Source organism: Saccostrea cucullata, unplaced genomic scaffold, assembly GCF_032062105.1.
Source record: "Saccostrea cucullata isolate Sc308-1 unplaced genomic scaffold, CSIRO_AGI_Scuc_v1 ctg239, whole genome shotgun sequence".
Classification (NCBI taxonomy): domain Eukaryota; kingdom Metazoa; phylum Mollusca; class Bivalvia; order Ostreida; family Ostreidae; genus Saccostrea; species Saccostrea cuccullata.
Window position 1 is genome coordinate 523,410 of NW_026939884.1, and position 11,207 is coordinate 534,616.

At 33.4% G+C, this 11,207-nt stretch overlaps 1 long non-coding RNA gene across 1 annotated transcript; it reads right to left on the reverse strand.

Annotated features, from left to right (window-relative positions):
• Window positions 1-181: 181 nt before the first annotated feature.
• LOC134254200 (uncharacterized) lies at window positions 182-1,647 on the reverse strand. Its single transcript, XR_009989272.1, has 3 exons — window positions 1,580-1,647; window positions 402-476; window positions 182-242 (listed from the first exon to the last, which is right to left on the reverse strand). It is a non-coding gene; the product is annotated as an uncharacterized LOC134254200 (long non-coding RNA).
• Between the last annotated feature and the right edge of the window lie 9,560 nt (window positions 1,648-11,207).

The window sequence follows — 11,207 nt, forward strand, 5'->3', positions numbered from 1 at the left end:
ATGGCGAGTTTCCGGTCTCTGACGAGTCCTTGCCCGATTCATCACCGGTCTGAAATTTTAAAAAAAAAGTGAACTATCACTATAAGTTGCCAATATCCCATACAATAATGATAATATTTGGTTTACATTGCTAAGATGCTGCTTTAACTCTTATTTTTAATTATTATAACCCAACATACCTGTTTGGGTTGGTCTTTTTTGGAGGGGAGTGGCACCTTCTGTTGTACGCTGGTGGCGAGTCCCTGAAAGGCAACAATGGTTGGATTAAATTTTTCATGTCAGATAATGATAAATCTCTCTCTTTATGAAGATGCTTTGATCATCAAACAGTTTTAGTTTCGTGATTATTATCATATTTATTTTAAAAGTCTCCAGCAACAGGATATAAATATGATGTTCACCTCTCGTGTCCACTTCTGGTCCTTTGTCCAGACACGGTTGTATCGCCAGGATCGCTTTCTCTTTATGGGTACAGCCTACAAAATAAAGAGAACATTGCTGTGACATATGTCCAAATTCCAGTCAATGAATATAACAAATATGTATAACATTTCTGCACATTTCTCGATCAACTTATATTCTTAAAATTTCTGAATGTAAATTTCTAACGGCAGAAAACAGTAAATGTTCCGCAGTTTTAGTTAATTTGAGCTTGAGTATTCTGTACAATACTGAAGATTACTAAGTTAGATTTTGTGACACCTTATTTTCGCGAGATCTTTACTGAGACAAAGAAAATGGGGGGATAAGGCGGACGAAGTGCCTATAGTGCGACAGATATGAAGTGAAAAAATTTAATCTCAATTATATCCAAATTTTATTAAACATTTCATCTAATATTAATACTAATATTGATGTAAAATCTCTACAATTTACAAAAATTTCACAAAGACTGAAAATATTTGCCTATGAAAAAGCATACACACACTAAAAAGAACAAAAACGATCATTTTTTATACTTTAACAAAATTTTTCAATATGAGTGGGTCTTCGCTCCATTTTTTTTGAAAGATAATCCTAAAAGTTTGCAATAAAATATACATTTTTTGGTTTGCAAAAACATGGAGCGAACACCTACTACACCTTAAAAGTACACTTTTATGACAAAACATACATTCGCATCTTTCCGAGAAATACTTCAAGTCCATTAAGTCAAGGGTCATATCACAAACGTGCTGCGTAGTGGTTAGCATGTTAGTCTCAAAGCAGTATGATACGTCGGGATTTTATTGCTAGGGTTCGCATCCTATGAATACTGTCTAATATTTTTATAAAAGAAATTTTTTTACGAGATTTACTTTCTCTCGGAAAGTTTTTTCTCTCAAAATTTCAATAACTTCAATAATGAGAACTGAAGTTAATGTAAATACTAGTACTCAATTCACATATTGAATATGATTTCTTAATATCCGACGCTTTAGGGATTCTGCTCGTCTTGTTCCCCCAACTCCTTTTCACAAATGCTGCTCGCTGATGTAAATAATCTTTAGGAATACTAATATACGCGAGAATAATATTTTTGCAAGCACACTGTCCAGCGAAAATGATGTTCTCGCGAATAAAAAGTTATTTACAGTACCTCAGCAGGGGTGCAGAGCGGGGGCTTTCTGGTTCCCTGTGAGTTCCCGTCTGGACCATCCAAAGTCTGAAGTATAGAAAATGTGTATGCTTGATGATACTTTATACCAACTTATAGACTGGTAGTTATACGAGCAGAATGTTCCTAAAACCCCCTCACCACAACACAAACAAAACTAGTGCTAATTGTAACGGGGACCGTCACAGATGTTCCCCAAACGCTCCCCAACTCCCTTTTGGTGCCATATCCCCTGTAAGCTTCATTAAATAAGACAAACTCTATGCATTTGAGATTTTAACAACGTTTACCAAGAAGTGTACCAAGTTCATTCAAATTTTAGCATTGCACGCGTGTGAATGCATGTGCGTAATGACCATATCATATTGTCTACAAAATCTATATATTTTAATGTTCTAAATATTGAAGTATTTAATCCAAAAGTATTAAAAATACGCTCATTCAAGGGTATTTTGGATTTTACTCATTTCACGTGCACACACGTGCATACATTAGCATGGTGACCATACCTTCTTGTAGAAGTCCATTATATCTATCTATGTTCTAAATCCCAACCCGTTTGGTTGAAAACCGAGGGAGTTATAGCTGTTTAAAGTTTCAGCCAATGAGATTGCAGTACACGTACATGCACGTGTATGCATGTGCATTGTGACAATACCTTCTTGTAGAGGTCCATTATATCTATCTATCTTCCAAATCCAATCCTGTTTGGTTGAAAATCAAGGGAGTTATAGCTATTTAAAGTTTAAGCCAATCAGATTGCAGCGCACGTGCATGCACGTGTTTTCATGATAATTGCTATATATCGTGTTGTAGGATATTAAAATGTATGGCTATGTTCAAAATTTCAAAGGATTTCGTCAAAAAACAAGAAAGATATTAAGACTTTAGTTTCAGCCAATCAGAGCGAAGCGCACGTGCATGCGCATGAGATCTTGCTATTTTGACCATGTCATGTTGTCTATGCTACTAATATATCCTTATATTATGAGTTTCAAAGCATTTCATCAAAAATGTGAAAAGTTACGCCTATATCAATTAAATCGGTCATTTCACGTGTTGCACGTGCACGCTCTTGCAAGCACGTGCGCGCAAAATGACCTTCGTTCCGCAAATCTACATAACATGCCTACTGACCCTAAAAAGGTTTTACCTAAGTCGGATGTGTAGTTTACAAGATCACTCCCGGACAAAAAAGTACCCAGGAAGAAGAAGAAAAATAATAATAATAATAAGAAACAGAGTAAAAACAATATGTTCCCCAACTTCGTTTGGGGAACATAATATCTATTAAAATATATCACATACAATACAAATACTTCCAAAATCTTACAGTGCTACCTGGGTATAATGCCTTCCGTTATATTGCCATACCCGCTTATTGCCAGCAATTCTCCTAGACTTTCCCCTGTGTTAATACACCCGTTATTTTGTCACCCCCAATTATTACCAATTTACAATGGGTTAATGCATTTCTCTTCCATGTGCATCATTTTTCTCAAATAGTAAAATACACCCGTCCACGACACGTATTACACCTTTCTCTTCATTGATTAAATTATTCCCATATCATCAAAAAAAATTATATAATAAACAAATTTATTTTTGAAAGAAATGCTAAAAATGCCAAGTTCCTATGATCCGGTACCTTAAAATTTCTTTTTATTAACGTGTTAATTTTTGGTAACTCTGCACCCCCCCCCCCCGCCCTCCTGGAAGCAGGAAAGGATAACGTTGCCAATGGCGATATGAAACAATGTAGAGCTAGGAAAAGATTTCATTCCCTGTGTATTCTTATTACATTTTTTGATCTGAAAACAATTTTTTTGACGAAAGAACCGTCTATATAAAACTTTTATGTAATAAGTTATTATATTTTTTTACAAAGGAAATCTATATTATACATTCGGATAAATATGGAGAAACTGCATCTTTTCACCTAAAATGTTCAGCAAAACGTTCAATCGCTGATGAGATCAGTGTTTTCCTCGACAACACCCCCCCCCCCCGAGAAAATAAAAATTACATGTAGATATATTTTCTTTCGCAGTAATACTACAGAAAAATGATCCAGGTGTATTAAACCGTTAAAAGATGGGCAACAACAGCTCAGCAATCAGCACTCGAACCCTCCCGTTGCCCCTCCTCATATTCCAAGTAAAATATAACAAAATTAATAAATATGAATACCACACTATTTTTTTCTTTTTACTAAATAAACAAACATAATGAGGCTATACCCTCTTATCTTTGTTGTCGTGCATCATCGTCGCCATTTCTCTGCTAGTTGCAGTCAAGTTTGCCAAAAATCAAGAGAGTAAAAAAATGCGTCCGATGTCTTCGACTAAAGCCGTTGGAATGAATCGTAACCACAACACAACGAAATTCTACTACGAAACGTGATGTCACAATACTAATGACGTAAGCTAAATCAGGACGCTCCGTTAGGACGTTCCCATTATTTTTCACAAATAACCAAATTATCCAAGAAGAAAATGTTTGCGAAAATGTTTAAAATATCAAAATGATGAATCGGTTACAAAAATAGTGTCATGATTATTTTGAAAATAAAAAAAATAGATTTGGTTTTGCTTCTAAACCTCTCTACTCTCAGACTTCACATTAAATAAGTAAATATTTTTCTGCTCATTTGAGGTCTTTAAAATAATTTGAATGCTTTTGAACTTAATAAATTTAAGCTACGTTGAAATGGTTCCTTTTTGTTCAGCAATATTGAATTGTGTGCACTCAGTGCACTGCCCTGTTAAACCCTATAAGCACATTCAGTTACATTTTCGCAAAATAGATAACTTAATGTTTAGAATGTTTTCTGTTTTGTTTAATTAATTGTTGGTTTTTTTTTCTTATCTCAATTTTTATGGCCAGGCAATCGTTGACGTTTTCCTGTATCCAGTTCTATTTTTTCTTTAACTTGACCCCCCCCCCCCCCATTTGAAAGATTAAATAATCTTTATTTTAAGTAAAGAATATATAAAATCATGGCTTGTTGGAGAGAGAAATTTGACAAACGAGGACGTAGCAATATGAAACCCATTGTAACGGACAGACAATAAATTATAAGCTCAGACCATCTTTATAAAAATGTTTAATTGCCGTCTCCCGATTCTGGGTAAATTCTTGGGTCGGGAGGTATGTATGAAAATCTTTTCCCCAGAAAATTTCAACATATTTGTTGCTAAATCAGGACACTCCGTTAGGACGATCCCATTATTTTTCACAAATTTATAACCAAATTATCCAAGGGGAAACTATGTTTGTGAAAATGTTTATAAGATCAAAATGTACGATGAAGTAGTTACAAATTATTGTCATGATTATTTGAAAATAAAAAAAATTAAATTTGGTTTTGCTTCTAAACCTGCTCTACTCTCAAACTTGACCATAAAGTATTTATTTTTCTGTTCACTTGAGGTATTTCAATATAATTTGAATGCCTTTTAACTTTATAAATCTACGTTGAAATTGTTCCTTTTTGTTCAGCAATACTGAATTGTGAGCCCTCACTACACAGTGCTGTAAAGCCCTATAAGCATTTCGCCGCAAAATAGATAACTTGATCAAGTTAATGTTCAGAATGTGTTCTGTTTTGTTTGATTAATTGGTTTTTTTTTTTATTTCATATCTCGAATTTTAAAGTCCAAGTAATTTTTGACGTTTTTCTTTAATAGGTTCTATTATTTCTATTATTTCTTTAATTTAAACCCCCCCCCCCCCGCCCCGAATCTGAAAGATTAAATAATCTTTTTTTAAGAATATATAAAATATGGCCTGTTGGATAGAGAATTTGTTTGACAAAATAGGACGAACTAGGACGTAGCAATAAGAACCCCTAGATAAATTAAGCCAATGTCATTTTTAAAGTAATGTTTGCTTGCTGTATCCTGATTCTGGGTAAAATTATTGGGTCGGGAGGTATGTATGAAAATCTTTTCCCCGAAAAATTTCAACATATTTTTTGACGGGGGAAAAGAAAAAAAGGTGTCCAGGAATGTAAATAAAAAATTCTGAGTAGGGCAAATTTAGTCAGTTGGTCGGGAGATGGCAAGCAAACAGTTTTATAAATATGGCCTAGCTCATTTTTTTTTGGGGGGGGGGGGAGGGGGAGGGTCATGTTTATATTCCATCGTCAGATTCTTTTGAGACCTAAAACGCACATGTCAACTTCAAGACCATAAATTAATGTACTGAAAAAAAAAGAAATTATTCAATCCGTTTTTTGTAAAGGTAAGATACATGTAATAATATGTTGTACCTTGTGAGACGCCAAAGATGGAGCTGCTCTGGTTTTGAGGCTTGTCTCGTCTGGATTAACAAACTTCTGAAATATAAAATGCCACAGCGTATAAGAATACAAATTATATACAATATAAATACTTTAAAGAAATATTAATAAAACTTTTCTCGAACTATAATGGGTTGATACATTGCTGTTAAATAATTATATGGATCATCTTATTAATTATTAGAACACACCCCTTTCTCCTGGCACTTTTTAAAATAAACTTTCTCTTCATTAAACATCCCCATACTATGAAAAAAAATTATAATGGTATGGGGATTTTTTTTATTTAGAGGTAGGTAAGACAGTTCCTACGAACCATGACCCCCCCCCCTCTCACCCGGACCGCTAGATGTGCAAATCCCCTTCTCCTTTCCATAACTTGTCTATTTTTTGGTAACTCCCCCCACCCCTTCCCGGAAGCAGAAAAGGCTTACGTTGCCAATGACGACATAAATAATTTAGAGCTAGGAAAAGATTTCATTACCTGTATATATATTCCAAATACCCCCTACATTCTGTGATCTGAAAACAGCTTTTTTAACGAAAAATAATAAAATTATAAGATTTCTATATAAAAGAAAATCTACATCATATGTCCTAGCTGCAATAAAGTAGCTCTCTCCGATTTTTTATATAATCTGACACCCCCCCCCTCCTCAAAAAAATTATTTCAGCAACATCACTGATCTCTTGTTTTCTTCGACAACCCGCCCCCTCCCCCGAGAATAAAAATTACATGTAGATATATTTTCTTTGGCAGTGAAACTAGGAAAATGGGCGGGATTAAGAAAGGAGGGTAAAAATATGTCAGCATAATATAGGAATGAGAGTACCAAATCCCCGGATGAGCACATGGCATTGTTTGTGGCACAATGTAGAGTCGAGTTGCTGAAATGAGGTATGTAATGTTTTTCATTTTAAAGTAAAAATATTAATATTTGAAATAAATGGTGGAATGTAGAAATATTACAGAGAATATAGAAATACCAGGGGAGATTGTAGGAGTGGGGGTTGATTTTTTTTGCAGAGCGTTATTTACTGCCGATACCTATAAGTTTTAAAGAACTGCAATTTTGACCTATAAACGCCATGGGACCCTATATTTTTTCCGGGATTTTTTATAAGCGCTTGGATTAAAGTTTCAAACGATGCCAAGGAATTATCTGAAATTAAATTAGTATAGTAGTGAGAGGACAAAATGTTTGTATAGAGTTCTATTGGAAAATAATTGGTACTCTTTTCCCATAAAACCATCCGTTAGGCCTACCCCCGCCAGTAGTTCTCTAGTAAAATTCAACCAAGAAATCAATACCAAACTTTTTTTTTCTTTTTACTAAATAGAACACGCAATATGAGGCTATACCCTCTTATCTTTGTTGTTGTGCATCATCGTCGCCATTTCTCTGCTAAATGCAGTCAAGTTTGCCAAAAATTGGGAGAGTGAAAAATGCGTCCAATGTCTTCGACTAAAGCCGTTGGAATGATTCGTATCCACAACACAACGACAGTGTACTACGAAACGTGATGTCACAATACTAATGACGTAAGCTAAATCAGACACTCCGTTATGACGTTCCAATTATTTTTTTTCATAACCATTTTTTTTCAGATGGAAAATATGTTTGGAAAAGCCTTTAAGGATGTAAAACACACCCACCCCCCAAAATTCCTGTCGTTTAAATTTCGCTTTTTTTAAATATTTAATACATGTACATGCAAATTAACATGAATGAGCTAAATTGGCCATATGATGTTGTTTAAATGACAATTATAATTGGATGTTGTTAATTAATTACTTTATCGAGGAGGAGGGTCTCTAAATTTTCTCCAAATATTTATATATCCGCGGGGTTATAGAGAAGTTCGTAGACGGTGTCAGGTCATTTCTCTCTAAAACTTTTTCTCTCCCAGGTTATTTCTCTCTCCTACCATTTCACGGTAGGTCATTTCACGGTAGGTCAATTCTCTCTCCTACCTAGGTCATTTCACCCCATTTTTAATCTGGTCTATCGTAATTATTTACAATTCCATTCTTCTGTTATTAACTTTTATATTGTAAAATGAATTAATTTTATCAATATTTATGACTCATAAAAATCGAACGAGAGAAAGTGTGTAGAAATTTTCCCTAGCCGATAATGAAATTTTGGAAACTGAATATCATATAGATGATGATCAAACTCGAAACTTAGAAAAATTATTCCTAAAAGAATTGCTTTTATTAATTGATTTGATAGTGTTTAGCGATACAAATATGTAGGATTGAAAAAATAAAACAGTTTTAAATTATAGTATGTCACTCTAGACCTTACGAGAAAAAGGGGGGAAAAAACCGGTATGACATTAAAATTCAATAACTTGAGAAGTGTTGCTCTCTGAAAAGAAATATATTGACAGACCGGTCTGTCAATACATTTTCTTTTTGGAGAGCTACAGTTCTGCAGCTAAAAATATTAATAAGTTTAAGAAAACAAGAATTTATAATTTATACCCCACGCAATATAAAATTCGGCGCAACTCCTCATATATCGCTGCAAAGATTTTCGTCAAACTTTGCAGATATTTAGGACACAATGTGTAGATGTGTATATTACCAGAAAATATCGATTCTATTTTTTATGGAAATTTCCGCACTTTTCAACTTAGATTTTTGGCCATATCTTGAAAATAAATATAAAACAGTTTGTCAGCGAAACTCCTCTTAAACTGCTGCACATAATATTGTCAAACTTTGAAGATATTTAGTTCACAGAGTGAAGGTGTACATCTTAGGAGGAAATTTCTATTCCTTTATTTTACCGGGAATTTCCTCACTTTTCAACTTATATTTTAGGCCATACCTTGAAAATAGAGATGAACTGATTGTCTGTCGACCCTTTCTGAAACCGCTGCACAGAATTTGCATAAACTTTGCAGATATTTACATGTAGTACACAGTGTGAAGATATGCATATTACCAGGAAATTCCGGTTCCTTTATTTTCCTGGGAATTTCGGCACTTTTCAACTTAGTTTTTTAGCTGTACCTTGAATACAGAAATGAACAGATTGTCAGTGCAACTTCTCATAAAGTACTGCACAGAATTTCGTCTTAAAATGCAATAGATGTATTTACAACCTATACAAAATTGATAAAGTACGTAGTCAAATCTCATGAATTAATGTGAATGTAACAACGAAAAAAATATTATCTCTTAGAAAATGAATTATAAGATTTCGAAAAGGAACCTCCGAAACTTCGCAGAAAATGGCTCGCAATTTTTAAGATGTTTAAAATACTAGTACTTGTATATTACACCATTAAAACGACCCTTGTATGTATGAATCCCTGTAAGAAAACATGCATCTTTGTACAAGAAGATATTTTCTGCCTAAAGTCTAAAAGTGATATTGTGGTGTCAATCTGTGAAATCGACAATTTACGGATAAACATATGTACCCAGCATGATGATAAAAACACCATTTAGGGTACCATAATTTCCATAAAACCGCAATACAGCAATTACGAATTCTAACAATTATATATTTATTCCTGATAAAGACCATAAACGAAAGACGACAGGACAATAAACAAATTTACTTAAGGTCTTATTGATAATGAATTTAATTGTTAAAGAAAGAAGATTAAAATAAAATATTTCAATTATCGCATAAACGTTGTTTCATATTCCATATTAGAAAGCAAGTCTTCGAATGAAGGAATAAAACTAAATAAATAAATCATTAGTCTTTGCCCTTTGAACAAGCAAGTCAAAGATTGTGTAAATTAATTAAATAATTTTAAAAAAAAACTGACAAATCAAGGAATGCATTTAACTATTAAAAAATCTTTTAAAAATAAATTTACAAATAAATGAGTGAATTCATAAATGTTCAAATTATGAATAAATAAACGTGAACTCATGACGATAAATAAATATGTGAATTAATAAATGAATAGGCCCTAATAAGATAAAATAAAATAAATAAAGTTAATATGCAATAATGATGGTAAATAATTAAACTAACTAAAATTAAACTTATTATATTCTAATTTTCCTTTTGGAGTGAAATGACCTCGGTTGTGGAGAGAAATGACCTGGGTAATGGAGGGAAATGACCCAGGCGAGAAATGACCTGGACGGAAATGACCTAGGCGGAGCAAGTACTGGGGAGAAATGACCCGGATTCTCGTAGACTAGCGTCATAAATCAAAACTATTAAGATATACGGCAGAGTGTGTACACTTTGAATTCATTGTCCATGTTTTCATAAGCAATGGAATGACCACGTGGCGCAACCTCAAAATACGAAATCGTATTTCTACAGTGAATAAAACGGAGACAAATGAAAATCTGCTATCCAATTTTCACAAATGTGGTGGGACACAACCGACAAATTTACCTCATTTTGTCATTTTTCTCAGATCTTGATCATTATGGGAAAATAAAATTATTTCAAAGTCTCTAAAGAGTGTATAAAAAAAGACGCCGGAAAGGAGTAATTTTTCCCGAAATTCATGCATAATCTTGAAGTTTAACTTTTGATAAACTCGTATAAACTTTGAATTGTTTTAACAAAGTTGAGAAAGACAAAATATGACGGTAAAGATGGATTCAATAGCAAGAAAACTTAAAATTGTAGCTTGTGATAGTCTAAGATCAAAATAGCCTTTTGCTTGTCACTGTAATGAATAAATTTGATAACAAAATCAAAAGAAAGTTGAGACTTAAGCAAATGTCTTGGGCAAATAGCAAAAGCTTCGCGTTATAACGCGAAAAAAAAAAATAACCTACGAAAATGAGCTGAATGGACTTTCGTAGAAATGCCATCATCTGGTATCTTGCACAAATGCCTGGTAAGATACCTCAATTTTTTGTGAGTAAACATGTTAAAGTTGTTCATGTAATTCTTCAATGACAAAACCTTTGAATTTTTTTATATTATTCAGGAACGTCTCGTCTGTCCATAACTAGGACCTTTATTAGACACTGAAAAAAGTTGTAATATAAAATTGTAATTAAAAGGTTCAAAGAAAACGTGAGTAATAATCTAGCTCGGATTTTATAGCAATAATTCTTTTCATTAATTTCTAGTATTGACTTTTGATTTCTTAGCATCAGGAACAATTTGCTTTCTTACGTCTTAGAAAGTGGTGAGATTTAGTTTCATTACAAAAGCTCAAAGATTTTTTTAGATGTATTAGTGCGAAAACGAGGTGTATACTCATGATCCCAGACAAAATGTATGAGATATATAAAGATAACGAACAGTATTCAAGTTAAATAGTCCATTAAAAATACAAGTTTTGAAGAGCAAACATGGTTCC